The sequence below is a fragment of the Erigeron canadensis genome, chromosome 9 (assembly GCF_010389155.1).
Source record: "Erigeron canadensis isolate Cc75 chromosome 9, C_canadensis_v1, whole genome shotgun sequence".
In the NCBI taxonomy this organism is placed as follows: Eukaryota; Viridiplantae; Streptophyta; class Magnoliopsida; order Asterales; family Asteraceae; genus Erigeron; species Erigeron canadensis.
Window position 1 is genome coordinate 20,434,461 of NC_057769.1, and position 19,643 is coordinate 20,454,103.

Sequence of the window (19,643 nt, forward strand, 5' to 3'; positions counted from 1 at the left end):
GTTTTGTGACAGTTTACTAAAAAATTCATATCTTTTAATCTGTAATGAGTTAGAAGTCGTGCTTTTAAATGTAGATGCTCAACACATAGGGCTAAAACTTTTTAGTTCTGGTCGAAATCTGAATCGGACCAGAAACAGGTCTAAACAGGTCGTGAAGCTACTGGAATTTCCAGAAAGCAAACTATGTGATTATATGATAATTGTTTGTGATGTTGATGTGCGAAATCTAGCTTTAAATTTATAAACACGATTTACCGAAAATACTGATTACTACACACTCACAGGCAGTGTACCTGAGCGCATGCAGTTTAGTGAAAACTGGTAAGCCGAGATCGTTCGCAAGGACTTAAATAAGCAATTGTAAACATTAAATGATTCAAGTAAAATATGGGGGGAGGGGGGGGTTGTTTGTGGCTGAATTGCCACGTTGCAAGCAGTTAGTTTGAAAAGTTAGTAATCCCAAAGGATTAATCGAAAGAGAAGTTTGTTGTTGAAAACAAGAATTTAAAGGTCACCCATCTTGATTTCGCTTGACAGAATGTTAGGATTGCACCTTTGATGAAGTTCAAATTCAATTTAGTGATTAAATGACCGCGACTCAAATTTATTGCCAACCCCGTACCCGTCAAGTTAACAACTTATTTGACTCTCTTGTATAAACTAGTTTCATTATTAAGACCGGTACCCCGAGACGCCTTTTTATAACTTCCCTAGTTAAACAATGGTTTTGGTCATTTCAGATAACAATTTTGCCTATTGATTGTACCCAACCGTCAATCCGCTAATTCTTATCAAATATTGACTACCCTCTATCGTACCCGTCATAGAGCCAATTGCTTCTAACCGAGCAAACAAAATAACTTACACCCACATCGTAGTCGTCACTAAGCAATGAATACAAATTATCCGCAATCAATAATTGAATAACAAAGAATTAATTGATTAAGTTCACGACAAAACGTTAAATCAAATCACTTGAATTAATAAATATTGTGCAATCCCTACATAATGTCTCACTCCATCAAGATGGATGAAAAGACGATTAGCCACTCATATTAAATATGAAATAACAAATCAAAATGAAGGAACTCATTGTTACCGAATACAAAGAATTGAACGGAAATAACGAGAATAATCCAATCGTAATATCGATCTTCAAGGATGATAAATCTGATCAAAAGTCTCCTCCAAAGGTCTACAAAACGGCTGGAAAATATGAGATAGGGTTTTGGAATGAAAAACAAGCTATTTATATGTTTCCAAAAATCCTATGCAGAAACGTCCTTAAGCTGCGTGGCAGCTTATAAGCTGCGGCGCAACCTCTCATTGTCTGCTGTTGACTTTTTGACTTTTATTGACTTCGCCTGGGATACAACTGGATGAGCTGCTGCGCAGCTTAGACCTTCTGTTTCACAGCTGCGGCGCAGCTCTTAAGTTGCTGCTCAACTGTACTTGATTCAGGTTTGACTTTTGTTGACTTTCACCAAACTTCATCCAAACGACCCGGTAATCATCCGTAAGCACTTATTTCACTTCAAGAATGTCGTTTTATTCAAGAATACGCTCAAGTATCTGCTATTAACCTAAAACACTAACAAATACCATAAACGCACAAATTGTATACGAAAACGACTCATTAAACATGCTAACTTAACTATATAAACCGTGGGAAATGGGTATAAAATACGACATATCAGATGTACATGTTTAAGGCTTACGCAATCAAGACAACTTGATGTATGACATGAATAAACCATAGTGACATGTTTAGGTGGCCTACCATAACTCCTTGCATGCTTAATAGTTATAGTTTATAATTTTGCATATTTATTGAGATATAAATTGTGATGTAAAATTGGTTTGAGAAAAGATAAACTTGACTAAGCAATATCGAAATAAGAGATTTTTTAATAAAATTGGAGTCCTACAACCTTGAGATACACCGGCTCACCCATTTGAACAAACTCTAAGAGAGGTATAAGCCGGAGTGCGCTAGCCTTCTAAAAGGGCGGGTTTTTAAATCGCGTTCATCGCATACCTTTGCCCTTGCGCTTCTTTGTGCGTTCAAATGGAGCTACCGAGCTCTCTTGTGTTGCTAAGACTATACAAATGATTTTATTAAATATTATATTTAGAAGATATGAATGAATCTTCGAAACATAACTTTTTGATCACATATCAAATTGTATGACCCAATAAACTTAAGTCATTTGCCATCCAATTTGTCAAGGACACATGGGGTCGTTGTTTTACTCACTGGTACACAGTGGTGAAATGACGATTGCATGGCAAAACCCATTCACTGGTACACAGTGGTGGTCAATTTTGCACGTTCTTAGTTGGACGACTTAAAGCGAGTTAAGCGGTGAGACCTTGACCCGTGGCAAAAGATGGGACAAAACATGACTACAAAAGATCGCTTGATGAATCGAGTGTCTTACGTAGGTCCCATACTTTCTAGGAATTGCACTTGTAATGCAATTACTGATCGTCACTTACCTTTTGAGTGCAATTATTTCTAGCAGATCAACTGATGAAATGGTTGCATGTCAATTGGATCCTAACCTTAATGAAATTAATTGTTTATTTTATAAACATTGGGTAATTAATTTCTTAAGGATTTATTATCGAAAATACTGATTTTTGAACTTAAATCTGTTTTGTAAATGGCAACAAATCCTTCACAAAACATACACCAATCGGCTTTCAGGTCGATGCTAGAAAGAGAAAACTTTCTGAAACCAATTTCAATGACTGTTTTGTCAATAGAGAATTGTTCTAAGAGTTGAAAAGAAAACCGATGTCATTTGAAACTCAGATACCGCTATTCCTGATGCGAATGCCACTGCTTTGCAGTTGGAAGCATAAACTACTCGGTACAATAGACATATTGAGGTTGCTTATTTGATGCTAGAAGCATGTCTCCTGAGCTTCAAAAGGGAATTCGGATTGCAAAATCCGTGTGATTTGATCAAATAACTCAAGTCTATGTACGGAAAACAAGTTGGAGTTGAATTACTTTAGCTAATTGAGTCACTCCATAACTTGAACACGAGTATGGGAAACCGGTTTATGCTCATGTACTCAAGATGAAGATTCACTTTGAGCATTATTAAACTATGCATATCTTCTGTCAATTCTTATTGGTATAAGAGATAATTGCAGATTTGCATAGTTGGACTTCATATCAAGTTGATTGAGTATGAAGAAAACCTTTCAAGAAATCTGAGATACCTCAAGTTCTTATGATCAAGGGGGGAATGGTTTAGAAAGCAAAAGAACCGTAAAGCTAAAGGCAAGAACTTAGGTGAGAGAAAACAAAGTGTTTAGTCTCAAAACCTTAAAAGACCCTTTGGAAAAAGGAGCATACGGCTAAAGACCAGACTTGTCATCACTATGCTATAGTGAGACACTGGAAGAGGAATTGTCCTAAGTATCTAGCTGAGTTGAACAAGAAGAAGAAGCAAGTTGGTTAACCAGTTCTTCAAGTATCTTTTTAACTGAATTATAAGTGTTGATGAGATTCAAATGATAATTCAATAGCAAAAGAGTTAAGTTAACTTGGACTCTATCTTTAACATGGTCATCTTGTTTAATTTTTTTTGTCAAGAAATGCATTTAAAGACTTCAATGTGAAGATATCTTACAAATCAAATGATGAATCATTTGATAAATGCGTGTCTTCGGCATTATAAGTAGCAAGAAACGCATTAAAAGTCTTCAATGTGAAGAGATCTTACAAATCAAATGATGAATCGTTTGATAAATGCGTGTCTTTTGAATTACCGTTAGCAAGAAAAGCATTGAAAACTTCAACGTGAAGGGATCTTACAATCAAATGATGAATCATTTGACAAATGCATATCTTGTATTTTCGGAAAGATGACAAGTATATCTTTTCCGCATAAAACCGGAGAGGATTAAGGAACTACTTGGACTAATACATTTCGATGTATGTGGCCCTTTTAGACATATGTCAAGGAAAAATGCTAGCTACTTCATCATTCTATGAATAATTTCAGTCGTTATGGTTATGTTTACTTGCTTAAACATAAACATGAAGTCTTTGAAACATTCAAAGAGTTTAAAAATGAAGTTGAAAATCAACTCGGTAAAACCATCAAGATTCTTCGTTCGGATCAAGGTGGTGAATACTTAAGCCAAGAGTTTAAGGATTATCTTAAAGCATGTGGCATTGTCCAACAGCTTACTGCTCCATATACTCCTCAGCATAATGGAGTGTCTGAAAGGAGAAATCGAACCTTGCTAGACATGGTGAGATCAATGATGACCCGAACAACTCTCCCATTTTCGTTTTGGGATTATGCTCTAGAGACTGCTGTACGCATTCTCAATATGGTTCCAAGAAGGTTGACAAGACACTGTACGAATTATGGCATGGTGATGTCCCTAATTTGTCTTACTTAAGAGTCTGGGGATGTGAGGCACTTGTGAAGCGCGATACGCCTGACAAACTTAAACCCAGAACTACTAAGTGCATCTTTGTCAGATACCCTAAGGAAACGATGGGTTACGACTTCTATGATCCCGCCAAAAACATTGTTCGTGTTGCTCGATATGCTGAGTTCTTTGAAAAGAAGTTAGTTCAAGAGAACAGTGGGAGGGTTGTAGAACTTGATGAGACTCAAGAGGAAGATGTGTCACCTTCTGAAGATACTAGCAATCATCAACTTGGGGGGGAAAATGTTCAAAGTGATGAACCTCAAGTCGATGATAATGAAGCGATTCCACTTCGTAGGTCCGAAAGGACAAGACGTCCTACCGAAAGACTATGTCTGATGATAGAAGAAGACGTTGTTGGAGATCTCAATGAGCCTCCGAATTTCAAAGCTGTATTATCAGATCCGGAATCTGACAAATGGCTTGAAGTTGCAAAGGTGGAAATGAAATCCATGAAAGACAATCAAGTCTGGAGCTTGGTTGATCTTCCACAAAATGCTCAAACTGTTGGGTGTAAGTGGATCTTCAAGAAGAAGACGAACATGGATGGAAATGTACACACCTATAAAGCTCGTCTTGTGGCGAAAGGTTATACTCAACGTTTCGGTGTTGATTATGAAGAAACCTTTTCTCCAGTTGCGGACATTAGAGCTATTAGGATTCTCTTAGCCATAGCAGCGTACTATGACTTTGAGATATGGCAAATGGATGTTAAGACTGCCTTCTTAAATGGTTTCTTGGATGAAGAAGTCTATATGGATCAACCGGAAGGTTTTATTGATCCAAAACATCCCAACAAAGTATGCAAGCTTCAAAGATCCATTTATGGATTAAAGCAAGCATCAAGAAGTTGGAATAAACGGTTTCATGAAGAAATCAAAAAGTTTGGTTTTGTTCAAAATCCCGATGAGCCATGTGTATATCGCAAAGCTAGTGGGAGTAATGTTACTTTCCTTGTCTTATATGTCGATGACATATTAATCATAGGAAAACACATTCCAATGTTGCAAGATGTTAAATCCCATCTTGGAAAGTGTTTTGCCATGAAAGATTTAGGAGAAGCGGCATTTATTCTTGGAATCAAGATCTACCGAGATAGATTAAAGCGGTTGTTTAGATTAAGTCAAAGTGCTTATATTGATAAGGTCACTCATGCAAAGACTTAACTTATCTAGCAAGAACAGTGCTTCTACACCTAATGAGGTGGAGCGTATGCGAAAAATCCCTTATGCTTCGGCTGTGGGATCTGTTATGTATGCGATAAGATGCACTAGACCTGATATTGCGTTCGCGCAAAATATAGTTAGCCACTATCAGCAAAATCCTGGATAGGATCATTGAATTGCTGTAAAGAATATTCTTAAGTACATGTGTGCTACTAAAGAGTTATTCTTGGTGTATGGTGTAATATCCTGAACTTTTTAGTTCATTTTGTTGACTTTGACTTTTAGTCAAGTTGGTCTTGCATTAAATAGATTTATAATTTAAGAAGATGACTGTTGTGAATATAATTTTTGTGTTTTATGTGTTTATTGTAGATAATTAATACGTTAATTATTATATTTGTGACATGGACAATATGTATTAATGTTAATTAAGAAGATTAATGTTGGTTATTACGTGGTTTAACTCGTGTCAGTGTTCTTATTTAGTGTGTTTGTCGTTAAAGTGGTTATTAGGAGTCGTAAGGTGTCGCCATGTGTTATAACTGTAAACTCAATAAGACGTTGACATGACGTTCAATTGGTGTTTAATGTCATTACATGTGTTTTAATATAACCGTCTAGTGTGATGTAAATATGATATAGATGCAAGACTCCTACTAACCATATATATTACATAAAAAAAATTGAAATGTCACTAATAAATCAATGTGTATATTATATGAACTACTATTAAAGTTTCAAAATCAATGCATGTTTTGCTTTAGTAACTTACGGCCTTAGTAGCCTCAAAGAATGAATATACAAAAGAGGGTTTAATACTCCTAATGCACTCCATATTCTTTAATTCTCTAAACCTAAATAAATAGGTATCTTCCATTCATTGTTCTAGCCGCATAACAAAAGCAAATATAGAAACAAAAGAAACCATTTGGGCTGCCTCCATTCCTCCTAGCCGCAATATCTTAAGTCATTCGTTTCCTTCGTTTCCGTAAACAACAAACATCGGTAATAATAAAGATCTTATGTGTTGTATTGGGATTTGGTTCACCAAACGTTTTGATGGGGTTTTTGGTTGTAGTCGGAAAAAAAAAGGGAAGCTTCAAACCCTTTGAGTCGTAGCCCCTAAATAGATATGCATCAAAATAAAATAATAAATAAATTAATGGAGGGATCCAATTGTGAGGTGCCTAGCCGCTAACAAGGGAAATCAAGAGCAATCAAAAATAATACATTAAAGTTTTCTTCAAGTTTTGTAGCCGACAAAGATAAGGTTATTCGGAATATGTTCGAAGTACTGGAAAGTAGTTACTTGATTGATTTGCACTCCATTGAGGTTTGATAACTTACTTTTGAGACATGAGGATACAATAAAATTTAGTTTTAATAATTAAACTCTTCTTTTATGTTCTTATAATTATCTCATGCATATGTTGGGTATGGGATGTATGAGGGGGGTTTATTGGGTGTTGTTAAAGAATACTTGGGTAGAATTAAGTTTAATGTTGCATTGTTGATATATGTAGCTTGTTGATTGTGTGGATATGATATATGTGGATTTGTATACATAGTACACTAGACATGATTTAGGTTGCCATGTCACGTGCACGTTTAAGGGCCCTAAAATATTATGTAGATATTGGTGTGATATATTTGTAATATATCTTTTGGTGAAAGTCTCGAGCATTGGTGTAAGAGTTAAGCTTAACCCACATGACGTCTATTTAGGCGGAGTGTGCTATGGCGTCACTTGGACCCTGATCAGGTTCTCTTGTGAATACAACCTGGTGTTTAGAGTATTTCAGGTGTCGTGGTTGACCACCTGGTGTTAACGGAATACTCATGGATTTGGTTATGCCTATCCATAATGACATACATGGACCACCGTAAGGTCTACCCTTCAAGTCGGGTGTGAGGTTCCATAATTGGCTATTTAGCCGCCTCACACAACCTTTTTATGTAGTTTATCTTGGCATAACCTTTGGTGATTTATGTAGCTTATGTAGTTATGTGGATATCAGTGACTTTGGAGGATTGTTGGGCACATTGTAGGATTTGATAATATTTATTATGCAGTTTATGTTGCTTTGGTGTTTGTGCCTTTATGTATGCATGAGTTGATTTATTGAAGTGTTTTAATTGGCAATCATTTTATTTATACTAACCTGTTATCTTACTCAGCTTTAATAGCTGACACTTGTTTTGTGAAAATGTGTTGTGCCCTCGGGTTAGGCAATGATCAGTGGCTTGGTAGCTTGCGTGTGAGATGGGTAGTTATTATTGGAGCTTTTGGACGTGGCTTTAGTTACCCATAGTGGCATTATTTAAGTAGACTTATATATCTAGCCGTTTTGGCCTTTATTATGTTGATTATTTTTATGGAGGTTAAATGTGGACTTCGTTTAAATTATCGTGATGATACTAGTTGGTAACACCTTTTTGGAGACATTTATATGATTTATTGATTATGTTAGGAATCAATTGAGATTTTTAAAAGTCGCTTCCGCATTTTATTAACGGTGTTATGTTAAAGCTGAATTTTTTTTTAAATTCATATTATTATAAAGCAGGGTGTTATATATGGAAGAGATCCTGATCCAGAATTCAAAGTGAATAGATACTGTGATGTTGGATTTTAGACTGATAAATGTGATTCAAAATATCAGTCGGGATACGTCTTTATTATTTAAATGAAGGCACGGTGGAATGCTATGAGCTAAAAACCACAGTTGTCGTACCTACAACAGAGTCTGAGTACATTGCCGCCTCAGAAGCTGCAATGGAAGCAGTCTGGATAAGGAAGTTCACTAGCGGGCTTGACGTGATCCCCTCGAGTGACTTACCCAATGATATGTACTGTGATAATACTGGTGCATTAATCATTGCCAACGAACCCGAAGTTCAGAAAGGTGCCAGACATTATTACTCAAAGTTCACACAGATTTTAACTTAGCTGATCCTTTCACAAAAGCTTTGTCTAGGCCCAAGCTTAAAAGGCATGCCAAGGGCAGAGGTCTTAAATTAGCAAGTTATTTCATGTAATTCTGTTGTTTCGGTATTTGGATAAGGGATGTTAAACAATTTATATTTTCCATAATGAAATAAAGTACTTGATATGTTTGATTTCATTCAATATTAAATTGTGTCCTATATTTGCATGTTTAAATCCTTGAATATTTCATTTAATATTTTATATATTATTGAATATTCTAAATTGTCCATTGTCGATTAATTATATGGGAATATAATTAAACGAAGACAAATGTGAGTGATTGGTTATATTCTTGGAATATGTAATGGATGGATCCCACCAAACTCACATGATATCCATAGCGGATGAATATCGGACTACCCCACTAATGAATTATCGCTTTATGGATCATCGTCATTAAGTGAAATTTGCAAATGGTTACTTTTCCTTTGACTTGAGATACAAGTAGGTCAACATATATGAATCGCACTTACTAGATATAGTTCTAACTCACCTGAATAAGGGAGTACATAAAGGGCTATTTTCAGAAAGCGTCGTGAAATATGATGACTGACACGTGTAGTCAATATAGGATTTGTTCCTGCAATTTGAAATTGAAGTATGATACCATTTGGCGCCCTCATTAGGACTAATTAAGATGTTTGCATGGCCGTGCCCAAATAAATCCAGATAGTTCTCGATTATATTTGGTAATCATTAATTAGTTATAGAATGAGAAACATAATCGTTAAATTATGAAATGATCTCGATCCATATTCATATTTAACAAAGGTATCTGAACAAAGGGATAATAAATGTCTTAACCATTTAAACAGTACTTAAATGTTTTCGGGAGCATTGGCGTGTTGCTAGACGCTTACCAATGTTATTACCTTCATTCGTTACGAGCTCAAGTGGGAGCTGTTGGAATATGATCACGTAAAATGCCGAAAAGTATTTAAGCCTACGGGGTCACACTTCAACGTGAATGTAACTATAAATTAATTAATATATTAAATGTAATTTATTAATTAATTTGATCACGAAATAATTAATTTAAATAAGTTAAAGGATTAATTGTATTTAAGTTAATTAGAAGGAGGATTAAATGAGAACTTATGAAATTAGTGTTGGACTCTAATTCCCTAAACATAGGGGCCGAAAATTACAAGGCTTTTTGGCCTTGAGATTACTTGGTCACCAAGATTAAAAACCCTAATTATTCCCTATATATAGAGGGCTTAATTCAAAGGGTTTAGATATCAATTCACACAAGACAATTAGATTTGTAAAACCCTAATAATCTTTCTCTCTTTTCCCTTCGGTCGAACCGAACCAAAAGTCCCAAAAGGGATTTTGGTTTTGTGTCTTTCGTATAAATCACATGTAGTCTTCATATAATTAATGCTTTAGCATTAATTGTGTTGTTGCTTTGTTTGTCAACAACAACAACTATATATTGGTTTTCGATTACAAGGATTTCGAATTAAGGGAGATACACAACGGGTTTGTGAGTTCGTGATCAAGTACTAACATACATACGTTCCAATGTTGAGTGTGTAATCGTAAAGAGGTTAATTTAAACCTTGTTCTTGTTTTCAATCTCTCCATTATAAGGTACATATTCTATACTTTGGTTAATTAATTAAACTGCATAAATCTTATCTTCCATTGCGTGCTTTGTGATTTGGTGTGATAAATAGTTATATAACCCAACAATTGCTTCTATAGAAACCATGCTTCCAAGACCATTCCAAATGTGTCCAAGAATAACATAACAACATCCATTATTCAAGTTGACCAACAAAACAACTATCCTATGTTGGTTGATAAATTATCAAACCACAAAATCAATTGCGCTAGAGGTATTTTCACGTTTTATACCCATTGTCCGATACACTGACGACTACCTTTACCACTATCACATAAAACTAAACAGGGGAATGGCATATTGCACTTTCATTGGTTTCAAAGTTTTTACCTATATCAGTTTTGGGTCAATCCAATCCAACTTGTCCATCCAAAAAGATGAATGCATGGATATATACCTTTTTTAATTAATCAAATGTGTTTATTAGCATTTCCGGTCTATATTACAATATCATATCATTATTTCATAGTTAAAAAAGGCACACAGGCGAGATGTGTAACAATACATGATAGCTATTAGGCAAATGGACCACTCTTTCTGGTAGTAGACCAAGTCAAGTTGACCCACGACCCATTTATAAGTAATTGGCCAAAAACTGATACGTTTATACTGGATAAGGAAGCAAAATGAGAAGAAAAACCTGAACCAGTGATGCCGTAGTAAGGAGGCCAGCTACATTACCACCTAAAAAACAACCATCTGGTCTACAGAACGCCACACTTAAGCCACCCGTTCTACTACGTTGACCAGCAATCTCTGTCAACATAAATGCACCAAAAAGAGAGAATCTCTAATCGTCCCTGCATTAACAATATACAAATACATTTTAGGTACCAAAAGATTAGAGTGTTACATAAATAACATATCCTTTACTATAATGCATCGGGTTGAGGTAAGCTTAACTTTGTCTAAAGAACCTAAAACACCATATGCAGTAAAATAGATGAGGTAGAGCAGGTTGAGTAATGGTTGAACGAGTGAGCTCAGTTGACACATAACACTTTTATCCAAAACTTTTTTTCCTTTTCATCTAATAACTATTGTGTCAAAGATGACTACAAAAATCATTCTCTTTCAATACAACTTAAACTTTCTGAAATAAATTTTGTGCACTAAATTAACATATACCATAAATATGTCCTAACTTTTAGGGAAATTTCTTACTAACATTATATGAGGAAAAAAAAAAAACTTTCATCTGAACTGTTAAGCATATATGAATAGAAATTTAGGGGAAAGAAACAACCTTTTCAACGAACTTGAAGCTATTCGTACCCAGATACATAGTATATATGTATAGATAATTCGCATACATAGTACCTGGTAAATATGTAATTGCATTTGAGTATTTGAGCAAAAAGAAGAAGAAAATAAATAAAAATACTAATCCATACGGCGGCGGAGGCGATAGCATTTTGTAATTTTCATTCCATCAGCTGTGAATTGGGTGGCTGAAACACCCAATTCATCCAATTAACGCATCAACTCTATTTGTAATGGTTAAAAACCTAAATCTATAAGATCAAGAAAAAGACAATGATTAAAAACATGAAACAGATCTATTGCCCGGTTTAGACATCTTAATCCATGACGTTGATGGATAGGTACAAGATATCTGTAGAAGGATGTATAATAATATTAAAAAAAATACATTAGGGTCTGGTCGATACTACACCATATCAGCTCAAGATCGCTCCTTATTTCATTCCACAATTGAATCGGATAAAACTCTTAAATTTAAAAAATAGCAAAATCATAAAATAATGAAATAATTGATAGAAATAATTGATATGATATATTGATGTAATGATGTGTATATATATATATATACCTGTGTATCGAAGAACATGTCTACAACCCATATTTTTAATAAACAGATCGGACGATGATAATGGGATGATGGAGTTTTCCCGATGAAAGAAGGAAACGATATGTGGTGGTTGACCGCCGAGAAGAAGGATGGAGGCGGTTGTGATGGAGGTGGTAGTGATGGTGGCGGTTGTGATGGAGGGCGGCGGTGAAAATCTGAGAAGGTCGTTGGGTGATGGAGGGTGCGGTGGAGCGATAGGTGATTAGATTGATTGGAGAAAAGATAGGTTTTATGTTTTAAGGAGGGGCATCTTGGGAATGAAAATTATGTTTAGCTACCAAACAAAAATATATTTCGAATTATGAAATCGATTTTTACGTATTTCATTAACTACCTTTTAATTTGTCTTTAAACATTAAGAGTCTCTAAATATATATAAAGAGCTATCGGAAAACGCTTACTTGACGCTTTCCTTATTCTGAAGTGGCGTTATTAGAGCGATCTGAATGACACGTCAGTAGCTACGTAAGCATTTTATGTGCTGATGTGTAAGGTCCACATAAGCATGAAAGCCATAAATATACCCCTTATATTTAAAAAAATCGTTATGGGTTTCGAACCCGCAACCTACAGAGTTTTATGTAAGCGTCCTAAACACTTGAACCAAGTTTGGTTTTGTTTCTCACTTAGAAAACTGCAATTAATAAACCATCAAATCTTTGCTACACAATTTTAGGAAAGATTTAAATCCGTTCCATCAGTAGATCAACAACGATTTTCCCAATTTTCTTTTCCTATTTCCTTCCCCAAATTCTTTTTTATTTCTTCCTATACAAACCCCTAAACCTTAGGGATTTAGGGTTTTAATTAAATAGCTAAAATCAATATACATATCAGACGTTTCAACATTCTAATCTTTTTTCCATATCCACTGTCAAATTCACGATATCCGATCCTTTCAACCGTGTTAGATTTTTCGATCCTTTCACTGTATATTAGTTTAATTAATCTTTATATGTATGTTTGTAAATATATATAGGGATTTTGGTATGGGTTTTGTAAATATAAATCATATTTGATTAAAATTGTGTTTTTGAGATATAAATCATGATTACTAGCCGACTTGCAGGATCGATTTATATGTAGCTGTAAGTATTATTAATTTTTTTTAATTGAATACGAAAATTCAATATTTTCTATTTAAACTGGATCTTTATATAGATATAAGATTTTTATGTGGTTTTGCATGTTCGTCATGTTTTCAATCTTTATGATTATATAGATATTCCAGTGTCGATTTTATGTAAATCATGTTGCCTTTTGTTGCCCTTAATTTTTTTTTTTTTTTTTTGTCAAAGCTTTAGATTTGTTAGTTGACTTTAGTATATATATGAACTTCAATGAATGTTTTTATGCTCTGTTTATTAATTTATAGTTCAGTTGGGTTTATAGTTGTAATTTTATATGATGTTTGTGGGTTTTATATTAGTATAAAACTTGTCTTGACATGTTCCATACATTCATACATATACATATATAATTACTAATAATTGATATAGTTTGGAGCTACTTAATTTAAAACGTGGGTGGCTTCGGGATTGGGATTGAATGTTGTATAATGGATTCGTTGATATAGGATATTTCCTTTGTATGTTTGCCTAATTGGAAGTTCAATTCGTTGCAATTTATGATTGTTGCTATTCGTGATGGTAATTTTTTTCTTCAATTTAGAGTTTTATATACTGTCGTTTTGTTTACCTAGAGGGAGTGTAATTCAACTGGTGTTTGTGTGCTACATGCATAAGTAATTAGTTGCATTAATATTCTTTTGGCTGTTCAACATGTTTGTGTTACCTACGGACTTTTATAGGTTGTCATTTGCAGCAATAGAAATTAGTACTTTTAATTACTAGACAACTTTAACATTTTATACTAACTTACTTTTTGCTACATGTTGTTCTTAACGGATCAAACAAGTAAGACTTTAAAACATTATATTGATTGCATGTTATAAAGATTGATTGTTTTGGTGATATACCTAATAATATCTTGGATTGTGCTGTGAAGAGTTAGGAAGGGGGTGATCTTAGTGAAAATTGGGTGTACCTACTTGGTCCCAGCCCGTCTGATCTCTACCTGGAGATGTTGCTGCTAGATGATGGTGTCGGTGGCGCCTCTGCGGATATTATTGGTGGTACTGTAAGTTTTTTCTCTTGCTATTTAAATTGATCCTTGGAGATGGTTTTTGGTTTTATACATTAATACATAGTTGCTGAAAGGTTTTGACTTGTGCTGCTTAATCAACTCGGAATATCAATATTTTTGGATGGTATAGAGATTTTGATAGACTTAAAACATAATAAAGTACTAAGTACATATCTAAATAAACATGTGGAAGAGTAGGCTCAAACTCTTGTGAAAAGCACTGCTTGCATCATGTTTTGTGCCGTCAACTGATGAGGGTGATTTATCGGAAACACAAAAGCGTCACTTGATCTTTTTGTTTCAAAAGACAGGGAATGAGAATTGACGAAAGTTTCAAGTTCCATATTAGGTCTTAAATAGAAACTAGAATTTGGCAATTAGAAGCACTCGATTGTCTTTTCCTAAATATGTGCAGATGTTATGTACAAAATATATGTTGTGTTAGTATACATCAGTTATATATCAATAATAGTCAACTATGTTCTATACTATCTTCTTTTCTATGCTGGATAGGTCACTTAGCTCTTCTAATTACATATGTTTGTTGGACTGCAGGCCCGGTGCTTATCAAGTGCAACCAGTCCAATTGAGCAGGGAATAATATTATGTGGGAACCATTTATTGCTAAGCTTACAGGAAGTCTAGTCCATAGACCAATATATTCTGTAAGTATATTTTAGTAATCGTTATAATCTGTAAGTAAGTTCTTAGTTGAAAATGTATATGATTTATGCAAGTTGGCAAGCCGTTATGGTATGTAGTCAATATATAATATAGATTTACGTAAATCAATCAAACTTGATTAAACATTTGTTTCTTACGTTTCAATTTTCGGTAATTATGCTAATATTTTATAGTCTTTTTAATTTAGTTTGTTATTAAGAGTTTTTTTTTAATAGAATAAATTATTAATTAAGACAATTTATAGTGTTTTTTTTGGCACATTATATTGTATACTATTCTAAAAACCCTGCAGCGTTTTGCGTGTCCTTCTCTTTTTTCTTTTCCCGCCATTCGTTTTCCTAGGTATTCACTTTTAGGCGTTTTGTCGTTTTCTTCACAAAATGAAATAGAAAGCTATCAAATACAAAATATCTTTGGTTTGATGTCAAAAGGAAAACAAAAACACGTGGCAATGTTAGATCTATAGATGTGTACAACACAAAATTCTGAATACAAGTACCTTTGGCATCTTCTTTTAACTACCTATACCATTTATTTTATATTTTTATTTCTATTTTTATGTTAATATAAATCTGAATTAATATCTATTAAATTTAAAGTTGGAACTAAATTAACTATGGATTATTGTATTTCTCCTTATACCTCAATAGTTGAGCATCAGCTTTTCATGTTGGATGTCTTAAGTTCGAGATATGGGAATGACATTTCAAGGTATTTCACAATAAAGTCCTCCAGTGAAGCAGGTTTGAGTCTTGCACAGAGGGCAAAGTTTTATCCCAATTAAATGTTGTGCTTTCGGGCGGTTTAGTTGGCGGTTTGTCCTCCTACTAGGTATTGAGGGTGAAGAGGCTCTCTAACGCGGACCCAATTAAAACAACGTAAGCTATATCCCCTGTTGCGAGCAAATGATCCATACCTTTAAAAAAAAAAAAAAAAGAAGAAGATCGACTTATTACACGGTCCACTCAACAACCCGTTCCTTTTATTTTAACTTTGACATTACGTGTGACATTATTTAGTATTCAATGCGTCTAAATTATGAATCGACAAAACAGTCAGTTTAATGATACAGTTTTCGAAATATTGTGACTTATTGTTAATGACTTATTTAAAATAGTCTTTTACAACACTTTTAATACTTTATATTGTACTTAGTTTTCGAAATATTGTGACTTATTGTTAATGACTTATTTAAAGTAGTCTTTTACAACACTTTTAATACTTTATGTTGTATTTTTTTTTAAACCTTTATGATGATACATTCTTGTAATGTATGTGTCATTGACTATATTGCTAATTTTACATATTGTTATATTTCTCAGGTTGTTATTTAATTATGAATTGACAAGACAGACAGTTTAACGTCAACGTCTGATACAGTTTTTGAAATATTGACGTATTGTGAATGACTTATTTAAAATAGTCTTTTACAACACTTTAAAACTTTATATTGTACATTTTATTTACCTTTATGATGATACATTTTTATAATGTATATTTATTGTTATGTATGTATTACCGACTTTATACATATTGCTAATTTTACATATTGCTAATTTTACAACACATAACTAGTATATACTAAAAACCTATGTAAATGTACAAGTACTTTATGTGTGAAATGTACAAGTTTTTAAAGCACATACTAGTTTTAACCAAATTTCGTTTTAACCTCTTAAATTTAAACCAAATCTCGTTTTAACCCCCTAAAATTTCTATTTTTTAACTTTTACCCCACATCAAAGTTTTCGCTTTCATTTTCGTGACACTAAACTTTTAAATTCTCATTTTTTCATTAAACAACTTTCACAGAGTTACGGTTTTACTTTTAAACATTTGATCTTTGATTATTTTCATTTGTCTTTTTATACATATAGCGTTTTCATTATACAATAATTTTTATTATCGTTACGACTTACGTTCATGTTACATTTAAAACAATAATATAGTTATTGTTGATGTTTTTATATATCTTAATATTCTCTGCATTATTTTTATTGTATTGCTACAGGTTTAGTTGTTTTTTAATGAAGTTTTCATCTTTTAACTTGTATCCCACATCAAAATTTTCGTTTTCATTTTTATTGACACTAAACTTTTGGGTTCTCAGGTTTTCATCATACAATTTTTACACATTTATGGTTTTACTTCTAAAGATTTAGTTTTGATTATTTTCTTCCATTTTTATACATATATATAACGTTTTTAATATATAATAATTTTCATCATGCTTACGTTTTACACTCATGAAACATTTAAAGCATTAATATAGTTATTATTTGTGCTCTTATACGACTTATTATTCCTTTACAATATTTTTAATGTTATTGCTAGATGGTTAGTTTTAATTTTTAAAGTTTGGGTTCGAATATTTGACATAAATTTGTCAAAACTTTATTGTATACCCTCCTTTACAATATTTTTAATGTTATTGCTAGATGGTTAGTTGTAATTTTTAAAGTTTCGATTCGAATATTTGACATAAATTTGTCAAAACTTTATTGTATACCCTCCGCTTCATCAGGACCCTCACTTTCTCACTCAACTCACTCAGACGCTCGCCAAAAACGTATCCCACGGCAACGCGCGGGGTCAACAACTAGTTTAACTCTGAGTTAAAAAATTTTGGTTATAATTGTTTTGATGCTTTTATTATATATACTTTCTATCTTTTTTTATTATAAATGGTAATTCCCTACAGGGACTCTAAAATTGATGGGACGAGACATTTTCTCATCAGAAACGGGAGACTTATGAACCAAAATGTCCGTGCAACGGGTACCTTTTTATTGGCAGGTCAGGTTGTTTGTAATTATAGTTGATAAACTAATTGTTTACCAAGCAGAATATGAAAAATAGGTGTTACGACCTGTTTTGCACACAAACATATGAACCATAGCTTATCCCCTACCCGGCCTTACCCTTTTATCATCTTTAGTTTTTAGTCATGTGACAACTTCGGGTGACCTTATTTTGAATTTTTTAACTTCAGGTATCCATAACAGATTATGAATAGAAAAATCATATACTATTAATACCGTGGTGCACTCATGTTCATTTTATGTTTAAATACTACGCATTTCTAGATTACAGTTTTCCTTTTACTTTTTAAGGCTGTCAAAGCCCTGTTTTGTTACCTATTAAATCATTCAAAGATGTTTGGATCTGAAAGTAATTCTATGATGGCTAATAGAGAAAAGATTTTGGACAACCCTCCTATATATGTTATGGGACAATGCTGCCTACGATGATTTCTACGATGATTTCTCATATGATGAGTGTTTAGTGCTTAGTTTTGATTATTAAAGGAATAATTGATAAAAGAAAACAGTAAATATAAGGGTATATAAGTTATTTTACTTCACTATTTGAGCTTATTTTTTTGGTTTGGAATATCTGTGTTATTTGGGATCATGTTTGTCTTTTTGTTATTAATGTTAGGAAGAAATTACAAATGATGATAATAGTGTAACCACCGTTACACAAAGGGCAACAACTGATACACTTGTAGGTATGGATCGGCCTACTCCTTTTTTCTCATTTCCAATCCTCTTTACTAAATAATTTTCTTTGAGTTCTCTTACAGGTTGTACTTATTAGGATGTTGATGAAATCATGAGGTGGTAAAGATGTGCATGTGATCATAGATATTGTTAGATGCAGTTGGTTATAGTAGACTTTTTCATGATCCTTAATTTAAATTTGTGTTATCGTTTCTTTTGAGTCTGTTTATAACCAACGTGTAAGAATTTGCATTGACAAATTGTCAAAACTTTGTTGATTGTTTCTTTAATATTGTTAGTTTTGTGGACATTTTTATTGTTTAATCTATATTGTAATTTATGTGTATATATATAAGATTGTTTTTATTGTATGTCATTTACAATTTATCAACTAGAAGGTAAATTAGACCAGTATAACAAACGTGTTTCACCTATTTGTATTATTTTTTTTAAAAACTATTAAAAGGGTTAGTAATTGTTGTTTTAACCCAACAAAATTCATGATCAAATTATTTAATAATATACTTTTATAAATTTACACTTTGTCAAAATTAATGTATGAAAAAATGTTATTATATGTTTTAATACAACAACAAATATTTATTATTGGTTGTTTACATTCAACGAAGACTATTCAACACAAATTTTATACATACAGTTTGTTGTTAATAAAAGCCAAACAAAAGTCAAACATGTCCTCCAAAACGTTAGTTAGACTTTTACCGCCAGTTATACTCTCGGATTGACTGTGCTGGTGACGTGGTCGATCTCTACCAGACGATGAAGAGGCATGCCGCTGAGTCAATCACCACCGCTGTTAAAAAGAAAATGACAAACGCAGCAAAGCAGAGTTAAAATTCTAGTTTAAGTCATCTCTTCATCGATATATACGGAGTATTTTCCAAAAAGTAGTTATCTTTTATCAAAATAAATATCTATTTTTTTATTCCAACAATCAACATGGTGTTTATTCTGTGCAGTATTTGAAATCATGTTCGTAATTCTCTTAAAAGATTTATGATGCTAAAACTTTATTTTTATTTAATTAATCTTCTTTTAGTATTTTTATGAACTCTTAATTTGGTTTGTTTGTAAAATTTCTTTATTATGATTAACTAGTCTTTAAGCTACTCTCATAATATTATATATCAAAATTAAATATCAAAAAATTAAATACCAAAATAGGTGAAAAATA

At 33.1% G+C, this 19,643-nt stretch overlaps 2 long non-coding RNA genes across 4 annotated transcripts; both read left to right on the plus strand.

Moving 5' to 3' along the window:
* The first annotated feature begins 12,861 nt into the window (after window positions 1-12,861).
* Window positions 12,862-15,734, plus strand: LOC122583845. 3 transcript variants are annotated; one of them, XR_006321336.1, is made up of 4 exons: window positions 12,862-13,022; window positions 14,124-14,255; window positions 14,817-14,926; window positions 15,596-15,734. It is a non-coding gene; the product is annotated as an uncharacterized LOC122583845 (long non-coding RNA). The 3 variants fall into 3 exon arrangements; XR_006321335.1 differs by lacking the exon at window positions 12,862-13,022 and adding an exon at window positions 13,083-13,204; XR_006321334.1 differs by lacking the exon at window positions 12,862-13,022 and having other exon boundaries at window positions 13,458-14,255.
* A 1,683-nt stretch (window positions 15,735-17,417) lies between these two features.
* Window positions 17,418-18,738, plus strand: LOC122583952. Its single transcript, XR_006321360.1, has 2 exons — window positions 17,418-17,741; window positions 18,387-18,738. It is a non-coding gene; the product is annotated as an uncharacterized LOC122583952 (long non-coding RNA).
* The last annotated feature ends 905 nt before the right edge of the window (window positions 18,739-19,643 follow it).